Here is a 23,549-nt window from a genome sequence, read left to right as displayed (position 1 = left end):
AGAGGATTAGGGTTTAGGGAAATGGTAAAGTCTTATACGGTGAATGTGGGCAATCTTCTGCCATACTTTAAACTTTAAAGCTTTTAAAAGATACCATAAGAAAATTAAAAGAACGGAAGGAGGAAGGGACTAATAAAGGCAAAGAGTTAATTCTAATTAAAGAGACGTTGTGCGTCAATCCGTTGAACCGAGCCCATGAGATCTCCAATTGTATGGTTGGGTTACCACTATAATCATCTTTTAAGATGTGGTTTTCAGTCCTATTCCTTTTACCAATATATGTGTTTAATCACGGTTTAAACCTTTCGTTAACGGATTCCCTAAGTTATCCACTGACCTTACATAGTCAACTGTGATAACACCACTTATGATCAACTTCCTTACGGTATTATGTAGTCGACGAATATGTCGAGACTTACCATTATACAAGCCACTATGTGCTCTCTCTATTGCTGCTTGGCTATCACAGTGTATCACTGCTGTGGGCGCTGGCTTCTTCCAACATGGAATATCTCCTAGAAAGTTTCTAACCCACTCGGCTTCTTCCCCTGCTTTCTCTAAAATGATAAACTCAGATTACATGGTGGATCGAGTTATACACGTCTGCTTCGTTGACTTCCATGAAACAGCTCCACCCCCCACAATGAACACATACCCACTCATCGAAAACGAGTCTTTTGAATCAGAGATCCAATTTGCATCACAGTACCCTTCAAGTACTTGTGGATAGTTGTGTACTGTAGCTCAAAGTTAAGAGTATACTTCAAGTATCTCAAAACCCTATGCAGAGCTTTCCAATGTTCCTTGCTTGGGTTGCTCGTAAATCGGCTCAGCTTATTCACCGTACACGCAAGATCTGGTCAGGTAAAGTTTGATATAAACATCAAAATCCCTATGATCTTTGCGTATTGTTTTTGAGCTACAGGCTCACCCGTGTGCTTACTCATATGCACGTTGGGTTCTAATGGAGTCTTAGCTGGCTCACAATTAAACGAGTCAAACTTCTTAAGCACTTTCTCAATGTAATGAGATTGTGTCAAAACAATTCCCTTTTGATTCCTTTTAATATTGACTCCGAGAATCACATCAGCTAGACTCATATATTTCATCAGCTAAACAAAATATTCACATGCACGTTACAACACTTAATTCTTTCTAAAGAATGGGGGAAGATAAAAAATATTCCAAGTGTTACAGGTAGAGTCATATAGCTTCATTTTCCTATTGAACCTAGCCCATGAGATTTCCAATTGTATGGTTGGGTTACCATTATAATCATCTTTTAAGATGTGGTTTTTAGTCCTATTCCTTTTACCAATTTATGCATTTAATCACGGTTTAAACCTTTCGTTAACGGATTCCCTAAGTTATCCACTGACCTTACATAGCCAACTGTGATAACACCACTTATGATCAACTTCCTTACGGTATTATGTCGTCGACGAATATGTCGAGACTTACCATTATACAAGCCACTATGTGTTATCCATATAGCTGCTTGGCTATCACAGTGTATCACTACTGTCGACACTGGCTTCTTCCAACATGGAATATCTTCTAGAAAGTTTCTAACCCACTCGGCTTCTTCCCCTGCTTTGTCTAAAATGATAAACTCAGATTACATGGTGGATCGAGCTATACACGTCTGTTTCGTTGACTTCCATGAAACAGCTCCACTCCCCACAGTGAACACATACCCACTCGTCGAAAATGAGTCTTTTGAATCAGAGATCCAATTTGCATCACAGTACCCTTCAAGTACTTGTGGATAGTTTGTGTACTGTAGCTCAAAGTTAAGAGTATACTTCAAGTATCTCAGAATCCTATGCAGAGCTTTCCAATGTTCCTTGCTTGGGTTGCTCGTAAATCAGCTCAGCTTATTCACCGTACACGCAAGATCTGGTCGGGTACAGTTTGCGATAAACATCAAACTCCCTATGATCTTTGCATATTGTTTTTGAGCTACAGGCTCACCCGTGTGCTTACTCATATGCACGTTGGGTTCTAATGGAGTCTTAGCTGGCTCACAATTAAACGAGTCAAACTTCTTAAGCACTTTCTCAATGTAATGAGATTGTGTCAAAACAATTCCCTCATGATTCCTTTTAATATTGACTCCGAGAATCACATCAGCTAGACTCATATATTTCAACAGCTAAACAAAATATTCACATGCACGTTACAACACTTAATTCTTTCTAAAGAATGGGGGAAGATAAAAAATATTCCAAGTGTTACAGGTAGAGTCATATAGCTTCGTTTTCCTATTGAACCTAGCCCATGAGATCTCCAATTGTATGGTTGGGTTACCACTATAATCATCTTTTAAGATGTGGTTTTTAGTCCTATTCCTTTTACCAATTTATGCATTTAATCACGGTTTAAACCTTTCGTTAACGGATTCCCTAAGTTATCCACTGACCTTACATAGCCAACTGTGATAACACCACTTATGATCAACTTCCTTACGGTATTATGTCGTCGACGAATATGTCGAGACTTACCATTATACAAGCCATTATGTGTTATCCATATAGCTGCTTGGCTATCACAGTGTATCACTACTGTCGACACTGGCTTCTTCCAACATGGAATATCTTCTAGAAAGTTTCTATCCCACTCGGCTTCTTCCCCTGCTTTGTCTAAAATGATAAACTCAGATTACATGGTGGATCGAGCTATACACGTCTGTTTCGTTGACTTCCATGAAACAGCTCCACTCCCCACAGTGAACACATACCCACTCGTCGAAAATGAGTCTTTTGAATTAGAGATCCAATTTGCATCACAGTACCCTTCAAGTACTTGTGGATAGTTTGTGTACTGTAGCTCAAAGTTAAGAGTATACTTCAAGTATCTCAGAATCCTATGCAGAGCTTTCCAATGTTCCTTGCTTGGGTTGCTCGTAAATCAGCTCAGCTTATTCACCGTACACGCAAGATCTGGTCGGGTACAGTTTGCGATAAACATCAAACTCCCTATGATCTTTGCATATTGTTTTTGAGCTACAGGCTCACCCGTGTGCTTACTCATATGCACGTTGGGTTCTAATGGAGTCTTAGCTGGCTCACAATTAAACGAGTCAAACTTCTTAAGCACTTTCTCAATGTAATGAGATTGTGTCAAAACAATTCCCTCATGATTCCTTTTAATATTGACTCCGAGAATCACATCAGCTAGACTCATATATTTCATCAGCTAAACAAAATATTCACATGCACGTTACAACACTTAATTCTTTCTAAAGAATGGGGGAAGATAAAAAATATTCCAAGTGTTACAGGTAGAGTCATATAGCTTCGTTTTCCTATTGAACCTAGCCCATGAGATCTCCAATTGTATGGTTGGGTTACCACTATAATCATCTTTTAAGATGTGGTTTTTAGTCCTATTCCTTTTACCAATTTATGCATTTAATCACGGTTTAAAACTTTCGTTAACGGATTCCCTAAGTTATCCACTGACCTTACATAGCCAACTGTGATAACACCACTTATGATCAACTTACTTACGGTATTATGTCGTCGACGAATATGTCGAGACTTACCATTATACAAGCCACTATGTGCTCTCCATATAGCTGCTTGGCTATCACAGTGTATCACTACTGTCGGCACCGGCTTCTTCCAACATGGAATATCTTCTAGAAAGTTTCTAACCCACTTGGCTTCTTCCCCTGCTTTGTCTAAAACGATAAACTCAGATTACATGGTGGATCGAGCTATACACGTCTGTTTCGTTGACTTCCATGAAACAGCTCCACTCCCCACAGTGAACACATACCCACTTGTCGAAAATGAGTCTTTTGAATCAGAGATCCAATTTGCATCACAGTACCCTTCAAGTACTTATGGATAGTTTGTGTACTGTAGCTCAAAGTTAAGAGTATACTTCAAGTATCTCAAAACCCTATGCAGAGCTTTCCAATGTTCCTTGCTTGGGTTGCTCGTAAATCGGCTCAGCTTATTCACCGTACACGCAAGATCTGGTCGGGTAAAGTTTGTGATAAACATCAAACTCCCTATGATCTTTGCGTATTGTTATTGAGCTACAGGCTCGCCCGTGTGCTTACTCATATGCACGTTGAGTTCCAATGGAGTCTTAGCTGGCTCACAATCAAACGAGTCAAACTTCTTAAGCACTTTCTCAATGTAATGAGATTGTGTCAAAACAATTCCCTTATGATTCCTTTTAATCTTGATTCCGAGAATCACATCAGCTAGACCCATATATTTCATGTCAAAATTTCTCTTCAACATAGTTTTGGTTTCGTTGATAATGACACTATTGCTGCCCATAATCAACATATCATGTATATAAAGACACACAATAACAAAACCATTATATGAGTTCTTAATGAAACACACTTATCACACTCATTGATAGTGAATCTATTTGACAACATCACATTGTCAAACTTCAAGTGTCATTTCAAAGGCGCTTGTTTTAATCCATTTAGAGACCTCACTAGTTTGCATACCTTCCTTTCTTGACCAGGTACTACAAACCCTTCAGGTTGCTCCATATAAATTTCTTCCTCCAATTCACCATTCAAAAAGGTAGTTTTCACATCCATTTGGTGAATCTCAAGATTGTACAAAGCAACAATTGCAAGAAGCACCCGGATGGATGAGATTCTTGTAACAGGAGAATATGTGTCGAAAAAATCATATCCTTCTTGCTGCTTAAAGCGTTTTACAACTAGGCGAGCTTTGTACTTTTCAAAAGTACCATCAGTTTTATATTTCCTTCTCAAGATCCACTTGCACCTTAAGGTCTTGCAGCCTTCTGCAAGTCTACTAACACACATGTGTTATTTCTCATAATTAATGCAATTTCACTATTGATCGCTTCTTGCCCGAATGGTGCATCTGGGCCAGACAACGCTTCTGCCAACGACTTTGGTTCGTCATCCAACATAAAAGTTATGAAGTCGGGACCAAATGTCTTAGCAATTTTAACTCTTTTACCACGTCTTGATTCTACATCCTCAGGACCTGACCTCGTCCTTTTTAGAGGATTAGAACTAGTGGATTCATCCATCATTCTTTCACTAGAACGATCCCCTTGCTTCTTGCAAGGGTACACATTCTCAAATAATATAGCATTTCTTGACTCAATTGTTGTTCCTTCAACCACGCCAGGCACAACTGACCTATGGACTAGGAAACAATAGGCACTACTATTACGTGCATGTCTAATAAAGATACAATAGACTGTTTTAGGGCCTATTGCAACTTGTTTCGGATGTGGCACTTCTACCGTCACTAAGCACCCCCACACTTTTAGATATGAATACGAATGTTTCTTGCCTTTCCACAGTTCGTAAGGAGTCACATCCTTATTTTTAAGTGGAATCTTATTCAAGATATAATTTTCCGTTAACACAGCCTCCCCCCACATGTTCTGGGGTAAACCTGAATTAATCAACAAAACATTCATCATCTCTTTTAGTGTTCGATTTTTCGACTGAGGAGAATATGAAGCTGTGGTTTGGTGAATTATACCACTTGCATGGCATAATTCTGCAAATGGTGCTACATACTCACCACTTCTATCGCTTCGAATACACTTAATTCGATAATTAAGTTGATTTTCGGCTTCATTTTTGAAGTCTTTAAACTCTTCAATTGCCTCATCTTTACTTCTTAATAAGTAAATGTAATAATACCTTGTGCAATCATCTATAAACGTGATGAAATACTTTTTACCACCTCTTGTTTGCACAAATGTCAAATCACATACGTCTGAATGGATCAACTCAAGAGATTTTGTGCTCCGCTCTACCGAATGGAACGACGGTTTAGCCATTTTGGTTTCAACACACACTTCACATTTTTCTTGTGAGTTAAAATTATCTACTTTTAGTAAATTAAGATTTACTACTCTTTTTATAGCATTTAGATTTATATGTCTCAATCTATTATGCCATAAATCAGAGCACTCAAGCAAATAAGAGAATATGTCATCTTCCTTATTGCTTATTCCTTTTCCACGGTGAATGACTATAACAATCAGCCCAAAAAGCCCATTCACTAGGTGGCCTTCACCTATGAACTTTCCATACTTGGTCAATATAACATTTTCATACTCAAATTCTAGTGAAAATCCGTGATTTACAAGAAGTGAGCCTGACACCAAATTATTTCGAATGTCTGGGACATACAGCTCATCCTTAAGGGTAAGAACCTTTCCAGATCCTAATTTTAGGAACGCATTACCCACACCAACCACCTTAGAAGAGGATTGGTTTCTCATGCGTACTTTTCTACCTCCAACAGATTTGTAAGTAGAAAAAACGCTTATCTCAGAGCACACATGACATGTGGCACCAGTATCAACACAATTATATTGAACCATATGCGCATTGGTATATTCAACAACTCATGCATCCCAATTACTATTGTCAAGTCTAAATTTGTCTTGCTTGTCAAATGACAAACGATAAAAACAATTCTCAAGAGAATAGATCTCAAGGAATTAACCATTTCGCAGCCCATGAACATTGCGACTGTTCGTTGCTTCATTCCAGCTTTGGATTTCATGTTTCTTCCAACTTTGATTGACTTAATCCTGTCTTAGAAGAGTACACTAATTTGTCTTGCAATTGTTAGAAATAATGGGATAAAATTCTCATGTCGTGTACATGCGGAACTCTAACTATTACAATCGAAAAGAAACTCACAACAATAAGTGGAACAAAATTACAACGGAAATAATAAACAAACCAAACTATAAGTCGAGTCAAGGAAAGTCCTCTTTCCGGAAGATAAATTATGCTCCAGCTAGTGCTCACGGAATGACGTATTGTCCCTAAAGATAAAACGACTTCCTCCTAGCTTGTAGAAGCACCACAAACCCGCTAGGCATCGGTGAACTTGATGGAGTTCCCAAAATCGAGCTATGCAATGTTCCTATATGCGAACTAGGATGTAGAGAGCTAGAGAGAAGAGAGAATGATTTTTTTGGTGTTTGTTTTTTCCCACTCCAAGATCAAGCCTATTTATAGGCTAGAGAAAGCACTTGAAACACCTTGCAATCAAGGCATCTCTTAGTGTATTTGAGGTTACTTAAGATGAAAGGCCATAGGTTTTGGCCACATCAAAAGTCTCCCTCATTTTCCACATGTTTCCATCAATATTGTGTTCTAAGTTTTGTCAGGGAGAGTAGTAGCATGGTTTTTGAGGTGAGTTGGAATATTTAATTATCAATTTATTTCACATCTAGACTGTATCTAGACAGTATGTCATCTATATTTTCTGCAACAGAACATTTAATTTTTTCACCTAACAAAAATTTACTTGGAAAGTTACCTATGTATATACTCCATGTTTCGGGTGAAGCTGTTTCTAAAAGTGTGATTCATATTCATAAATCGCTTGTATTTGTAACGCCAGCCTTTTTCCTTTCATTTTGGGATATTGTTTTTTCTTTCTTTCAATATCTCCATCTTTGCTAAAATCTCTACAACCACTAAATCCATTAATATCTATCAATTTTGCCTATGTATATATCCCACGTTCACACAATAATAAACAGCCTTTACCCAATTTCTTTCAAAACCCTAGCAACAATCACACATCCAATTTTGGAGAGAAGAAACCGAAAGATGAGGGGAGAAAAAGGGGTGAGATGGCGATGGCGATCCCAGCAGCGAATTGACAAGGAGAGAGAGAGCGAACAACGACGAACAGCAGCAGCTCCTGCTGCGTCGCGGCAAGTGACCGGCGGAAGTGCAGCGGCAGAACGGGATCCACTCCGAGCTGAACTAATGTGGAGCTGCGACGGAGGAAGGGCGAATCAGCGGGCAGCGACGGCGACTTAGAGCGGACAGCAGCAACAGCGACCGGTGGAGCTGGCCGGATGGAGGTTGCAGCGGTGTTTTGACAGAGGCAGCGGCGAGTAGAAGATAGATGGAGCAGGGATGTGTAATTCAGAAATCTTTTTGAAAGAGAGTCCGATTTGGTGAAGAAGGAAAGGGGTTTATGAATTTGGAAATTTTCCTGACTTTGATTCGAGTGAGATGAGAGACGGAGGTAGCGTGGAGATAGGGAGAGAAGGGAATTTGCTGCTCAAAATTTTGGGAAAGAGGAATCCGATTTTGGAGAGCGTGGCTGTCTTATTCATTAAGTTAATTAATTAATTCAAGTGTTTTAAATGCATTGGCTGCCATTTTTTTTTGAGTTGTTGATTGTTGAGATACTCTGATTTTATTCGAACTATTCTCATTTGTTTCGAGCTATGGTCGATTTGTGTTGATTTCCCCATTTCTTTCCCGCTTCTTTAACCCTCTCGTAGTCGCGATCAACCGTGTTTTCTATCCTTAGAAAATGCGAACGTGACAGTATTTATGTGCAGTATGATCGAAATCATTAATTATTTTAAGTGGTCCTTACTATTTTTTGCTTTTACGAAAGCAAACATGATTATGTTGGCTAAAATTAGTCTTTGTTATTACTAATGTTTTTTATACATCTTTAATACCTTGGTTGTGTTGTATTGTGTGTTTATCTCGTTATTTTTTATCATGATTTTTATTCTATACCAATTTTACTATTTGTGTTGTGAATCAATAAAATGAGGAATGGAAGATTGAGGAATGCTAGAGAGATAAATAATACTCTGCGTCTCTACTATTGTGTTTCTGCGTCTCTACTATTGTGTTGTGAAGATGTATTATTTATCCACATAAGTGTAGTGAGATTTGCAATTTCGCTCTCAAATTGATGTGTGAAATTATAAATTTGAAATAATATTTTGCATTTTGCATTAAACATAGCAGTCAGATTTTATTATTAGAGTCTATGTTATTTACTGTCGGATAAAAATATAAAAGCATTCCTTAACTGCCCCACTAAAATAACTTTTGGATTTTTATATGTTGTTGCTGTAACATCACCATTAGAATAGTGATGAAGTTCATGTTATGATAAAGTTTCTTCAAAAAATGGTAATCTTTATTGATAAAAGATCATTGAATCGAGTCATTTTTTACAGTTCATACTTTCTTTCTTCATCTACTCTTGTGTTTAATGCTTTTCTTTTTATGGATCTTCACTGTTGTTCCTCTTCTTTTCCATTGCATGTTAGTATCTGCAAAGCCCAGAAACTATTTGGAGAAAAAATGATGAGCTTTGATAGAAGGTATACTATTGCAGTTAGAGCATGAAGTGTACGTAATTCTCTCTTTATGTTTACAAATTGATGTATTGCTTACAAAAATGAACTTGTATTGCTGTTGTCTTCTTATTCTGAATTATCCCCATTTTTTCTTTGTTGTGCAGTGTGCAAAAGATCTTGGAAGAAATCTGATTCTGTTTTCTATTGATTTATGTTGTGTAAATGTAATAGTTAGAATTATAAATAAATACAATAATAAACACAAACAACTAACTAAAAAATACAAAGGGAAGCAATGTAAAAAAGAAAAATGTTAGGTAGAGCTAACAAACCTTAATGATCATCAAAATAAATACAAACTAAAAATCAATAAAGAGTTTGAGCTATGTAAAAAGAGAAAAATTTTAGATAATGTTCACGTACCTTAAAAAATCTGTAAAATATAAATGGTCAAGATAATTAGCGAAATATTATAATACAAAAAATACAAAGACAAAAAAAGATATGAAAGTAAAAGTAAAGAGAGAGAAGAACCTGTAATTTATGAATGTGTGTTGTTGCAACTGATATTTATAGAGCAACTTTCTGAATAACTCGGGTTTTATCATTCTATGCAATAAACCTAACAAATATCATTTTATCATTTTATCAGTCAAAAGTATCATTTTATCAACTCAGAGTATCATTCTATTCGGCAAAACTATCATTCTATGCAATAAACCTAACATACATCATTTTATTAGTCAGAAGTATCATTTTATCAACTCAGAGTATCATTCTATCCGGCAAAACTATCATTCTATGCAATAAACCTAACATATATCATTTTATCAGTCAAAAGTATCATTTTATCAACTCAGAGTATCGTTCTATCCGGCAAAACTATCATTCTATGCAATAAACATAACATATATCATTTTATCATTTTATTAGTCAAAAGTATCATTTTATCAACTCAGAGTATCATTCTATCTGACAAAACTATCATTTTATGCAATAAACCTAATATATATCATTTTATCAGTCAAAAGTATCATTTTATCAACTCAGAGTATCATTCTATCCGGCAAAACTATCATTGTATGCAGTAAACCTAACATATATAAGCCAAAAGTATCATTTTATAAACTCAGATTATCATTCTATCCGGCAAACTATCATTGTATGCAGTAAACCTAATATTTGGCGAAATTCAGAAATTAAATGAGGAAAATGACATATTTACCTCGCGCTTTTTTTATGAAGTAAATCTAAGTTTGAATCTCAACCACAAGATTAGAAAATATGTGTGGTTCAGATTTGGTTATAGGGTTATTACGTGATTTAGGAGTTATAATATGATCACAACTCTATATATATATATATATATATATATATATATATATATATATATATATATATATAGGTGTGTTAAGGTCCTTCGTAGCTTTTCAGTCCAAGCTTCTTTTTAATCACAGCCCTTGGATCCTTGAATTGGATAGTTGTGATGATCTGCATTATTACACTATAATGATGCATTATTGGCCGGTGTGCATTATTCAACTGAAAATATGCATTATTACACTATAATGGTGCATTATTAGTCGGCGTGCATTATTCATTTAAAAATCTGCATTATTAAATGACATGTGGCATCAATCTAACCGTCAGATGACAAAATCGTGGGGCTGAGATTAAAAAGAACAATAGAATAAAAGATAAAAAAAGGAAATGAATACATACATATATATATATATATATAATATGATGTTTAGTCAACTTTACACTAAAAATGATGCTATTAACTGCTGGTTTTAATGCATGAAGGTGGTGGGGTCATTTTAACTATTGGTCAAAGCATGGAAGTGTGAGTTGGCGGATGATATTTGTAAAATTCCCCCCAAAACTTAAATTTGAAAACAGGGGCGAAGACTCTTAAAATTTCCCCCAAAACAACGAGCTTGTAAGTATAGTATAGATAATGTAGATATTCAGTCTAATAATGTAGTTCGACTAATAATGTAGATTTGTATTCTAATATTGTAGCTCGGCTATGTGTTATCATAACCATCCAATCCAATGATTTAAGAGCTGTGATTTGTATTGTGTTTTTACACTAAGAAGGTGTAAGGATCCTAATACACCCAATGATCCAAGGGTTATGATTAGTGTTGTGTTGTGTTGTGTATTGTAGCTCGGCATAAAATATACATGGTTTGATGTTTTGACAAAAGATATGGTTTTCAAATGAATGCATCACTATATGTATATATCGTGTACCATCAATTGCGATATTAATTTGTAGCGAGATGACTGAATTTGAGATGCTCCATCCGTCCATGAAATGTTGTCCAAGTTTGACTTGGCACGATTTTAAGAAATTTGAAGAAAAGTTAGTGGAATGTAGACTTCATATTTATATATTGTATTTATAATAAAATGTGAGTGTAATTAGTTAGTTGAAAGTGAGATCCATTTACTAAAAATTGTAAAAAAGCAAAGTGAACAATATTTCGCGGACGAACCAAAATGATAAAATTGGACAGTATTTCACAGACGGAGGGAGTAATTAATGTCACAAGAATACTTTTTTATAGTACCGTGAATTAAATTATAATTAAAACCTTTTATTAGATAAAAATTTAAGATAATTAGAGATTAATTTAAAGTTTGAATTATTTTGACATGGCTTGAAAATAGTTAATGCAAGTTATAGGTCACAGTAGAGTTAAAATATTTTCCTATTATAATAAAGTTTCCATATTAGTTAAGATATTTTTTCCAAAATTCGTACTAATTTTTCATCTTACATCTGTCCTACAATTTTGTCGAAAACCATCAATCTAAACTCAAAATACTACATCAAATATCTACTACTAATAAAATTTTTAAATACTCATATTTAAATCCAAAAATCATTTTTTTTCCCTTTCCCTCAATCTCAAAGTGTTAGAACTACAATCCTCCCATGGCCTCGCCTCCGGCAACTCTAAATGAGGCATTTTTCGGGATATAAACAGTAATAGGAGAAATAGAAAATAAAATTGAAAAATTGAAAAAAAATTGAATTAATCCTCGTAACCTGTTTACTGCCAAATCGCATTTCTGACCCTGCTGAGATCTCCCCGGCTCTCCCTTTGAGAGTCCTCCCGATCCCTTCTTTCACTCAAACTCGTGCAGTAGAAATGAGGATGAGGAAGAAATGAAGAGAGAGATAAGTGATGTAATGAAAAAGAGAGTGTCAGGAGGTGAGAGATGGTGATGTAATGCATATCGCTTTAATTGGATTTCCAAAATTACCCTTATGAGACTCGGAGGTTATTCATAAATTTGTTAAGGGTATTTTAGTGACGAGGTACCAAAAAAGAGAAAATAAAAATAAAGTAATATTTGTGTGCGGAAGTGAAAGATCAGGTACTATTTAGGGTAACATTTACACTAAATAGTGAAGTGAATTGATTTGGCACCCTTTACTGCTGATGCCATTCTCGTCGTCATTCCGAACATGCTAGGATTAAAATCTAGCAGAATCACCTTGTCCAGCACCAGACCTTAAAGATACGATTTTAACTTTGTTTTGGTTGAAAATCAGTTAAAAAAAGACTCAAATGCAAAGTGTGGATATGGATTTTAAGGGCAAGAAACTCAGAATGAAAAACACAAACATTTATTTCGAGAAGAAACAAATACACACCAAAACATAAAGATTACAAAAGAAAGCGAAAAACTGAAACATAGTGAAAGTACATAAATGCAATTCACAAAAGAAGAGAGAAAAAACAATCAAAATTACAGGAACTTGGAAAGAGCACCAACCATGAGTTCGACCTTGTGATTGAACATTAAAGCGCCTAGTTTCACCGCTGAAAAAAATAAGGATGTTATGAATCCAAAAATCATGATTGTCATATTATAAGAGTACATTTAATCCCCAAAATCAAAAAATGAAACCAAAACCAATTGATATGGCAACTTCTTGCATAAATGAGAAGATGTAGGTTTTCCCCCGGATTAGTCGTAGATGGCCTCAATCTATCTCCAGGGCACTTTGGCAGAGGGTCGCCACATAGTCCATCATTATCGACATAAGCCGATGCTTTGAAGCTCTAAAGTTGAGTACCCGTTGGAATTTTTCCAGACACATTGTTATTCGACAAACCAAGAACACCTAGAGTGTGTATTTTTGCCAAACTTGCCAGAGAGGTGGTTATAAGATAGATCAAGAGAATCTAGCACCTCCAATTTTTCACTATCTGGAATTATAAATCCTGTCAAACTATTTCTCGATAGATTCAAGGATATTAATCCCTTCAAAGTGGAAAATGATTTAGGAATGATTCCAATTAATCTATTGCTTGAAAAATCAATGAGTTTAAGAAGAGCAAGATTATCCCAAAATTCGGATTCCTTACCTTTCCATTGAAATGATGAATATCCGTAGGCTTCTCTTCATTGACAGTGTATATTGGATCAACAAGAGATTCATCAAAAAATGTGTTATCCTTACTAGCTAAGACTGTAAAATTGTTGAAACAATCAGGTGTTATCGAATACAGGTTGTTTATCGACAAATCCAAGACTTAAATAATAGTAAGATTGCATATTTGGAGAGGAATCCTGCCATACAATTTATTTCCATGAAGGTTTAGAAATTGCATTTGATATATCTGGCCAATCCAAGTGGGGATCTCTCCTGTTAACTTGTTTCCTCCAACATCAATGATTTGCAATGCTTGGCAAAGTCTCTAACTGTAAGGCAACTCACCACATAACTCATTATCATGCATTTGTAGTGCACCGAGCTTATGTAAAGCGCCCGGGAAGCCTGAGAATCTCACCAGAAAAAACTGTTGTTAGCCAAATTGAGGGCTTGCAAATTGGTCATTTTCTTTCAGCAGTTCGGAATATCTCCTGTCAACTGATTGTTTGACAGGTCAGCGTATTTCAGATAACCGTGGAGAGTTTGGCAAATGGAGGTTTATAAGGCTCATTTCATGCAATGTTTATAGGTTGAATTTCTATGTTTTAGGGGAACTAATGTGTGATTTTGAGTTCAGGTGCTTAGAAATCTGCCATGTCTAGGAAGGATGTGCGGATTGACCAGGCATACGCAAAATTTTGAAGAAATGAAGTGAATTACTACAAGCCACCGAACAGACCAAGGAGAATCATAAAGACGGCGATAGGAGCAAAAGTGGAGAAAAAGAGCGTATTTCAAATATCCCTCTTAAAGGGCACAACCGTCAAATCAGAAGAGGTGTTCTACGTAGTTTAATTCCAGTTTACAAATTATTTCACGTCCAGTTTTATGCATGTTCCGTATTTTCTTCAGTGTCCTAGGTCTGTTAGATAGAATAGTCTTTTAATTCTGCCGAGTCTAGTTGATTTAAACTTAACCCACTAGAATGCGTGGCAGCAGCCAAAACACTTTCCAAAATGTCCTAAACACGTTCCTTAGCAGCTCTTACGGCGTGTACTAAATAATAGTATTGTAGGTTAAGGTTTTGATAACAGCTCTTACGGCGTGTCCGGCGACATGCGATTAGGTCTAGATTCTGCTTGACCAGTTGGTTTGGCCTGTTTGCATTCCTTGTTGTTTACTTTTAGAACGTGTAAAGATCTCGTTTCAGATGTAATTGAACCAGAGAACATATTTCCACTCAATAAAATAGCAGGAGCGTTGGTAGGAAATAATGGTATAGGACCTAAGAATTGATTGTAACTAAGATCTATGATCTTGATGGAGGTAGATGAGAGATTCGAAACAGTACCACGTATTTGATGGTCGGATAGATATAAAGACTTTAGTAAAGGAAACGTATTCCACAACCACCTTGGAGCTTCATCTCTTATATTGGCATCCAGGAGATCAAGGACTGACAAATTCATTTGACTTCGGATCCATTTTGGAAAATATGAGCCCACATTGCACCTAGTTAAATATAAACAACTAAAACAAAAAGGAGGAGTCCAATCAGGCGCAGATCAATAATGGATTGAAGGATAAATCTAGTGATTTAACTTATCAAGCTTTATGAAGTGGGATTTAGGGGCAATATCCAAGATCAATAATGGATTAAAGGATAAATCTAGTGACTTTTAACTTATCAAGCTTTATGAAGTGGGATTCAGGGGCAATATCCGAGATCAATAATATATTGAAGGATAAATCTAGTGACTTTTAACTTATCAAGCTTCATGAAGTGGGATTCAGAGACTAGACCCTCCAATGAATTATGAGAAAGATCTAGATCTTGAAGATTGGAGAGTTGGCCAATGAACTAAACCTTCCAAAGAATTAAAGGAAATATATAGAAGTTGAAGCTTTGAGAGATGGCCAATACTTTGAGGAATATAGCAATGAAGAGGCCATCATACCACTATATTTTTACCATGACACCATGAACTTTGAGGGTGACGACATGCCCAGTGGTGTTGCTGCACTCAACACCATATCATTCGCTGTTTTGCCATGACGAGAGATCATCAAACTCATCATCGATTAGGCCACTCTTGAAGCTTAGCAGAGTTTCTCTTTCCCTCTCTATGCATCTCACTTCTTCATTTCGAGGAACAAACATACATAAAAGAATAACAAGAAGAAATTTGATTGCTATACTTTGATCGTAAACATGCTTTTTTAATTGATGGTTTGTATATTTGTGGGATGCTGAACAATCTCAAGTTGATGGATTTAAATAACCCAACACACTTCGATTCATCCACATTTTTGCACTTTTCGTGCACTTAAAATATTGATTTTCTTGGAAATTACTTGACTATATAATAAACTAATACAGAAAAAATGTTGATGAGTTTGATTGATATAAAATGTGTAGGATCAAATAGCTTTTTTATGCAAATATATGAGACTAATTTTGAACTTTAAAATGATACTTATGATGCTTCTTGGTATGATAAATGTGGAAATGGAATAGTGTTCTACTTCAATTCCATTTCTTTGTTTGATAGTATATTTTTTCTAAGAAATCACCATTACATTGCCCATTAACATATCCATTTATTCCATTTAGCTAAGGAATTCCAGTCTTCTTTCATTTAACCCTAAACAAAATGATACAGCATACTAACATACTCCCTCCGTCAATGAAAAATAGTCTCATTTTGTTATTTTAGGATATTCACAACCAATAGTCTCATTTCTAAAAATGAAAAGTCTCTTTAAAACTTCTCCCACACTTTTCCATATTTCATACTTAACATACTTTTACTCCTTATCTCTTATCATTTACCTACTTTTTTTCCTCCTCTGACTTACTTTACTAATATTTCGTTAAAGTTCGCGTCATTCACAACTAGAACTATTTTTTTGGACGGAGTATTATATTACATTTCAATTCAATATCATCTCTATTTTTTAATTTTAGAAAATTATAATAAAATTAATATTTTAAATTTTTTAATAGTTGAAAAGTTTTTTCAATCAACACACTTTTAGCGTAGGAATCAATTGCACACAATGCAATATTGTTTCAGGAAATAGAGTAAAGTTCATGATTCACGCTATGCTGTGCATTTTTTGGTTATCTCTCAAAGATAGAAAATTTCTATCATAATAAAAATATATATTATCATTATGCATCTAGTTATAATAACATGTACGACAAATATAAAAGTAAGTCTCTTATATACAGAATGGTAATTAATTTTTTTTTGGAATTATTATATTAAGTATCTTATATACAGTATGGAAATTAATTTTTTTTGAAATTATTATATTGATTGTTCATATTTCATTCCATTTTAATTGATCGAATTAACATATTATTTATTAATATTTCATTCCATTCTTAGAGTATTCAATCCCACTTGGATTGGCAACATGTATCAAATGCAAATTTCTAAACCCATTAAAATGGAATGAAATGGGACGAAAGGAGTATTTTTATCATCACTATCAAGCAAGAGAATAGAATGAAATGCAATTATCATTCTATGAGGAATGGTATGCTACATACCTTATGTGAGCATCAATCTCATATGACGCACATTTAGTGTTGTTTGTTTCGATTTATATATTTAGTTTGATTCTAATACATTAAAAAATATTATTAAAATTTTTAATTTCACAAAATCCATAAAAATGAAAGCCATTTGTTCGTTTTCTCTATATCAAATAAATTAATAAAATAACAAATTAAGTTTTGATTTTTTATGAATTTTATAAAATTAAAATTTTAATAACATTTTTTAATGTATTAGAATCAAACAAAATACTCCCTCCGTCTTGCTTTAGTAGTCCCAGTCACTTTTGAGCACTCATTTTATAAAAATGATAATAAATAGTTAAAGTGGGGAAATGGTAAAGTAAGAGAGAGAATTATGTAGAGAAGAGTCTTCACTACATTATTCTTTCTTTTACTTACCATTTCCCCACTTTAACTATTTATTATCATTTTTATATAACGAGTGCTCAAAAGTGACTGGACTGCTAAAGCGGGACGGAGGGAATATATAAATCAAAACAAACAAATGTGCATCAAATAAAAATGGTGCTCACATAAGTATATATCATTCCTCGTCATTCTATTATCATCTTTATTCTATTCCAATATTCATTTCATTACTTATTCCATTCCAATACCAAACATAAACTTAATATTTATGGGGACGGGATGACTTCAAAGTCAAGTCGATAATTAGTTTTGAAGATTCATGAATAAGATGTCGGCCACCCGGTTGGAATTTCTTAATTTTTCATTTCAAGTCATTTATGAATATAATGCTGTGGGAAAAAAAATAAAAGATCTATGATAATATTTCTAGTTGAAAAGTCCTCCACGAGGAATTTCAATTATGTAAATTGTAAAGTGATCCAAGTCCTTTATATGTCATCTTAAAATAAAATATGCTATTCCTATGAATTATATTTATGCATTTCAAAGTAAATTAGATTGGTAAATATATTTAATATATTAAAAAATTAACAAGAAAACTAAAATAACATCATAGAAAATTTTGCTATAAGCTTCATAACATGCCTATCAAATAATCCAATAGAGGCATATTAGTAAATGAGTTAAAACATACTATCACTTTTTTTTAAAACGAAACTGATATTTATATATAAAAGTTTATACTATAATTGAGACATAAAAAATATGCAAACTTGTTACAAAAAAACAGCTGTAGACTAGAGTTCTATAATAGCAACTAAACTAATTATAAATTACTTAAATACCAGTACTATTTTATATTTAATGAAACCGCGCAATATTTTCTTACTTTTTCAAGCATTATATTATAGTGAATCACAATCTCAAATATCAGAAACATTGAAAATAAGTAAATAAACCGAAGAAAGCAAATAAAGGAAAATAAGAAAGACAAAAACTTGTGTACTCCGTCATGAGTTTCAAGAAAGAACTACTGCGCGCTATTGTACGTAGTGATTACTTTGTTAAAAGCATTTTGTTAAAATCGACTATTATTAGAGACATAGATGCGTGTGACGCCTGTAGATGCAGCGCAATTTGTTCCGGAGGAAAAAGAATACCAGAATAGATCATGTGTCCTCTAATTCTTCTAAAATTTCTGTGTATATATTTTTATAATGTTATGAAGTATAATTGTGTACCATCTTGTGTCATGAACTGGATCCACCAGTGCTTCAAGATTAAAACTACTTCCGTTTATAAGAAATTATTTAAATTTTTTACTGTGGTCCATTCATTATTTCATTTGTATATATGTTTACCGTATAGTAAATAAGTTAAAAAGTTATTAGAAGTGTCTATATTTGTTCGATATGTAGAGAATTATACATGTTTGAACTATACACTACGAATAAACAAAACAGACTTTATATAACAAGCACAAGTTTCTGAACACATGATTTTTTCAGAATATACCAAGCACTTTGCGGCCACATTCCATGCTAACTATAAACAAAACAGACTTTATATAACAAGCACAAGTTTCTGAACACATGATTTTTTCAGAATATACCAAGCACTTTGCGGCCACATTCCATGCTAACTACTACTCCCTGTTAGGATTGGTATACTAAAAAGCATATTTCGAGCATGTTGTACGGATAGAATTGCTTGTATACAATAAACTCTACAATCCACTTTTAACTCAAGACGAGAAGAATTAATTTTATTGCATTGATGTTTGCTTGTGCATTTATAAGATGTATCTCAAACATTTAAATGTATAAGAAGCAAATAAGTCTAATTCTTCTACATAGTAGACTGGTCGTGAACGACGTTCACAGAAGATGACGTAGTCCGTCCTTTGTAGAAGAGAAATAGAATTTCACAACCCAGATAGGCTTTGGCTACCTATCGTGAAAGGCTGCAGTGTCAGTCCGCATGTTTCATTACCTTAGGAAATAAACGACACTGGTGTGGTATAGCACTGAAGGATCTAACAGTTGAGATAAGTCTTTCTTGCTATTTACTGAAAGACGAGGTCTCGGTGATTGTTATTTCTTAATCATTGTTGACATAACATTGAGCATACGATATTGATTATGCACTACTTTGATTTATCAAATGGTGCGGATTTTTCGCAATCCAAGAATCCTGGTATCTTGGGTAGTGGTGATCAATGTCTAGAGGTGCTAGTATTGTTATTGCAATGAATCGTGTGCTGGGTGAGTCCAGTTTGATAATATCCTCAAGAGGTGATCGAAAAAGGTTTTATTATTCAGAAACCCGGCCGGTTGGAATTTATTCCAGAATAATAAATAAAGATTTTGAACTAGACAACTCTTGGAAAAAGAGAGTAATTAATTAAAGTCAAATAACAGACTTAAATTAATTAATGGATATTTATATCTTAAACACGGAAAATAATAAATTAAAGAGGTAAAGCCCGGATTACTCGTAATTTGGGATTGGACGGACAGTCAATATTATTATACTATAGTGGATGATAATAATATTCTATTGGACTTGTATTAAATTGGGGCTCAATTTAATTAGTAAAAGTCCAACAGGTTTGGCCCAAGTCCAACCTCCATGGATCCCTAATCTGGCCCATCATAACTCTATATAAAAGGAGATTAGAAAGGAGATTCAATGATAATTAAGTGTTAATTTTCGTGCTCCCCTGTGGGAGTGGACGAAAAATCGGTTTTTGAGAAAACTGATATTCTGTCTCCTTTCTAATCAAGCCCTTTTCGATTCTGATAAGCTTTGCCCACCCAAAGGTCAGATTCTGAGTTCGGGATACAGATTAGAAGATTCTTGGTTGAGTACGAAGATCTTCATGTGGAGAAGGCGCAAGCAATCGTCGATTCTTTGGAGAATCAGATCGCTAATCCTAAACCGTAGAATATCATGAATTAGGATTTTAATTCCTTAAGCATGAATTATGTGCGTTCTTGGATGGAATTCTATGTTTAACATGTAGATAAATAATCCCATAATCGGTCAAATAGATCCGTAGATCTGATTTATTTGTGAATGCATGACTTCCGCTGTGCAAGGGGCTCCAAACCCCAGCAATTGGTATCAGAGCCAACTTTTGGCTCTGATTGTGTGGATTAATTTCATGTTATGTGAATTGCTTGAGCCCATAATTTTCTTCGTTTGGTCTGTGTTATTGTTTTGTCGGTTTTTTTCGTCGAAATTGAAAAACACGAAGAACAAAGAAAACTTTGGAGAATTACATGTTGCGAGTAATAGTTTGTATACATGTTTACATATCGCGAATCTAATTGCTTGACTGTGAAATCACCACGCAATTTTTTATTCACGGACGGTGATTCAATCATTACATGGTCGGTGATTGAATTAGTTCATGTTGGTATATAATGAATGTTCACGATTTGGAGTCTGGCAACGTGATTTCTCTTATGAGATGAAATAATTTCCCAACATGTAATCATTATGTTTATATATAATTATTGCATGGAATCATTACGTGATTAATGTTTGCCTTACATGAATGTAAATTCTGAGTCGGCAATATGGAAGTTGAATCGCTGCGATGTCGCGATGATGATGCATCGTCGGCGACTGCGGAGATTTAGCAACGTCTTTGGACTAGGGCAGTTTAGGTTTAGGCTGGACAGTTTCATTTCAGCCCAGAGTAGCCCAAGAGACTGCCTAGGCGGTCCGATCAGCTGTTACGGAACGAGTGGGAGCTCGTTGATGGCGTTTCCCAGGCTCGTGTGGCGGCGCAGATTTCCAAATTTAGTTAGGGTTTCCTAAATCCTAGGAACTAATTTGGAGAAAAATTCAAAATTAGTTAGAGTTTCCTAAATCCTTGGAACTAATTTTGGATTGGATAAATTCAAGATTAAATTTAGAATAAATATTGAATATATCTTAAGTGGATTATCTAAAGTTTAATTTTAATTAAATTATGAATTAGTTGAATTTTAACCTTATTTTATGGATTTATGGATTTGGATAGATTAAATTCTATCTAGATAAATCCTAGATAAATTAGGATAATAATAATTTATTTTATTTTATTGTGTCTTATGGATTTTTGTAGGATTTAATTCTATGTAAATAAATCCAAGATAGACTAGATAAATAATTAATTATGTTTGGATTTTATCCTTATTTTATGGATTTTGATAGATTTGATTCTATCTAGATAAATCCTAGATAAATTTGGATGAATAATTAAATTTATTTCTGTCATATGGATTTAGATAGATTTTATTCTATTTTGTTGAATCCTTGATTGACTAATATAAATATTAATTAAGTTTATCCATATCTTGTAGATATTGATAGATCTTTATCTATCTAGAATATATCTTGGTAGATTTGGATAATTAAAATCCATGTTTATCTTTATCTTGTGGATATTTGTAGAATTAATTCTATTTAGAAAATATCCTAGTAGATTTAGATAACTAAATGTATCTCTATCTTATAGATATTGATAGATTTATATCTATCTAGAATATATCTTAGAAGATTTAGATAATTGTTAATCCAGTATTGTAATTATCTTTTGGATTTAAGATAGATTTAGTTCTATCTAGTTAAATCCTAGTTGAATTAATTAATATTAATTCTAGTTTATCCTAATTTTATGGATATAAATAGATTTATTTCTATTTAGAAAATATCCTAGATAAATTTGGATAAAGATAATATAAGATAATCCTAATCTAATTGGATTTTGATAAAGTTAATTTTATCTAGAATAAATCCTAATAGATATGATGCATTCTAGTTTCTTATTCTAAATAATCTAAGATTGTTTAAATCTTAGAATGATTGGATTTTATCTTCGTCTTATGGATTTGGAGAATTTTTTTTTATCCTGAAATATCCTGGTAAGATTTAGATAATGATAATCCAAGGTCAGTTTTATCTTGAAATTTAGGATTTGATTTTATCCATGTAAAATCTAGAATAATCCTAAGAGGATTTAGATAGATCCCAGTCTATCTAGATAAATCCTAAATTAATTTGGATAGTCATTATCCAAATAAATCGTATCAAATCCGAAATTCCTATTTTGGATAAGATAATGAATTAATTATTTAATTAAATCTCCCTAGATTAATTAAATAATTTCAATAATTATCCAGTAAGATTACTTATCATATTATTAAATGGATTTATCTGTTTATTCGGTGATTATCTGTTTTAAGTGGATTGTCTGCCTCATCTACTTATGTGATAATTATGCAAAAACCATGTTTAAAATGACTAAGCGATAATTACAACAGTGCGTTGTATATGGTCTCCATAAATTGGTCTATATATGAAGCAATTTCTAATATTACCGCGACCCACCTTAGTGGGAGCAATAATCCTACGAAATAGCAAGTTCATAAGATTAGACTTCTTAATGGTAAATTGTTTAAACTGGAAGCATGTTTCTAATATTATCGCGACCCACCCTAGTGGGAGCCATAATCCTACGAAATTGCAAGTTCATGTGTTTAAACATATTTATAAGATAGCTATGGAATTTTGTTAGTGGCGTACGACCTTCCCTAGAAGGAGTATCAAAACAGAAATGAAATTCCTAGATGCAAATATTTATGGTAAATGCTTAGGCAATATTTGGCGGCCATGCCACCTTAGTGGTCTCTGGACTATCCGTCGGTATTGTGACCAGGAAATTGTTGGAATCCAAATTTGTATGACCTCCCTAGAGGCGTACTTATTTGGTTGTCACGGTTGCGAGATACATAAATTGTTTAGTGGTTGTTTGCGATTATATATTAAGCATAGTCTGTGATAAATAGTTTTATTTCTTCTCAGCCAAATTCTTAATAATGTCTGCGAACCTTAAAGAAATCAAACTCGAAGGCCAAAATTATGTAGACTGGAAATATTAAATGGATAAGATTCTCATTGCTGAAAACTTAAAGTTTGTACTCACTAATTCATGTCCTCCATTTCCTCGACAAAATTCTACAAAGAAAGTTTGAGAATGCATTTTATGTATGTACTCGATAAGTTCTTTGAGGAAGAAGGTCAAACTACTTTATTTTAAGT

The 23,549-nt window shown here is 34.1% G+C and overlaps 1 long non-coding RNA gene across 1 annotated transcript; it reads right to left on the bottom strand.

Moving 5' to 3' along the window:
- Nucleotides 1-9,297: 9,297 nt before the first annotated feature.
- Nucleotides 9,298-12,328, bottom strand: LOC121757350. Its single transcript, XR_006041247.1, has 2 exons — nt 12,182-12,328; nt 9,298-9,742 (listed from the first exon to the last, which is right to left on the bottom strand). It is a non-coding gene; the product is annotated as an uncharacterized LOC121757350 (long non-coding RNA).
- Between the last annotated feature and the right edge of the window lie 11,221 nt (nt 12,329-23,549).

This window comes from Salvia splendens, chromosome 12 (genome assembly GCF_004379255.2).
Source record: "Salvia splendens isolate huo1 chromosome 12, SspV2, whole genome shotgun sequence".
NCBI classification, from domain to species: Eukaryota; Viridiplantae; Streptophyta; class Magnoliopsida; order Lamiales; family Lamiaceae; genus Salvia; species Salvia splendens.
Note: the sequence above shows the minus strand (reverse complement) of the source record. Positions and strands in the feature narration are given on the sequence as shown.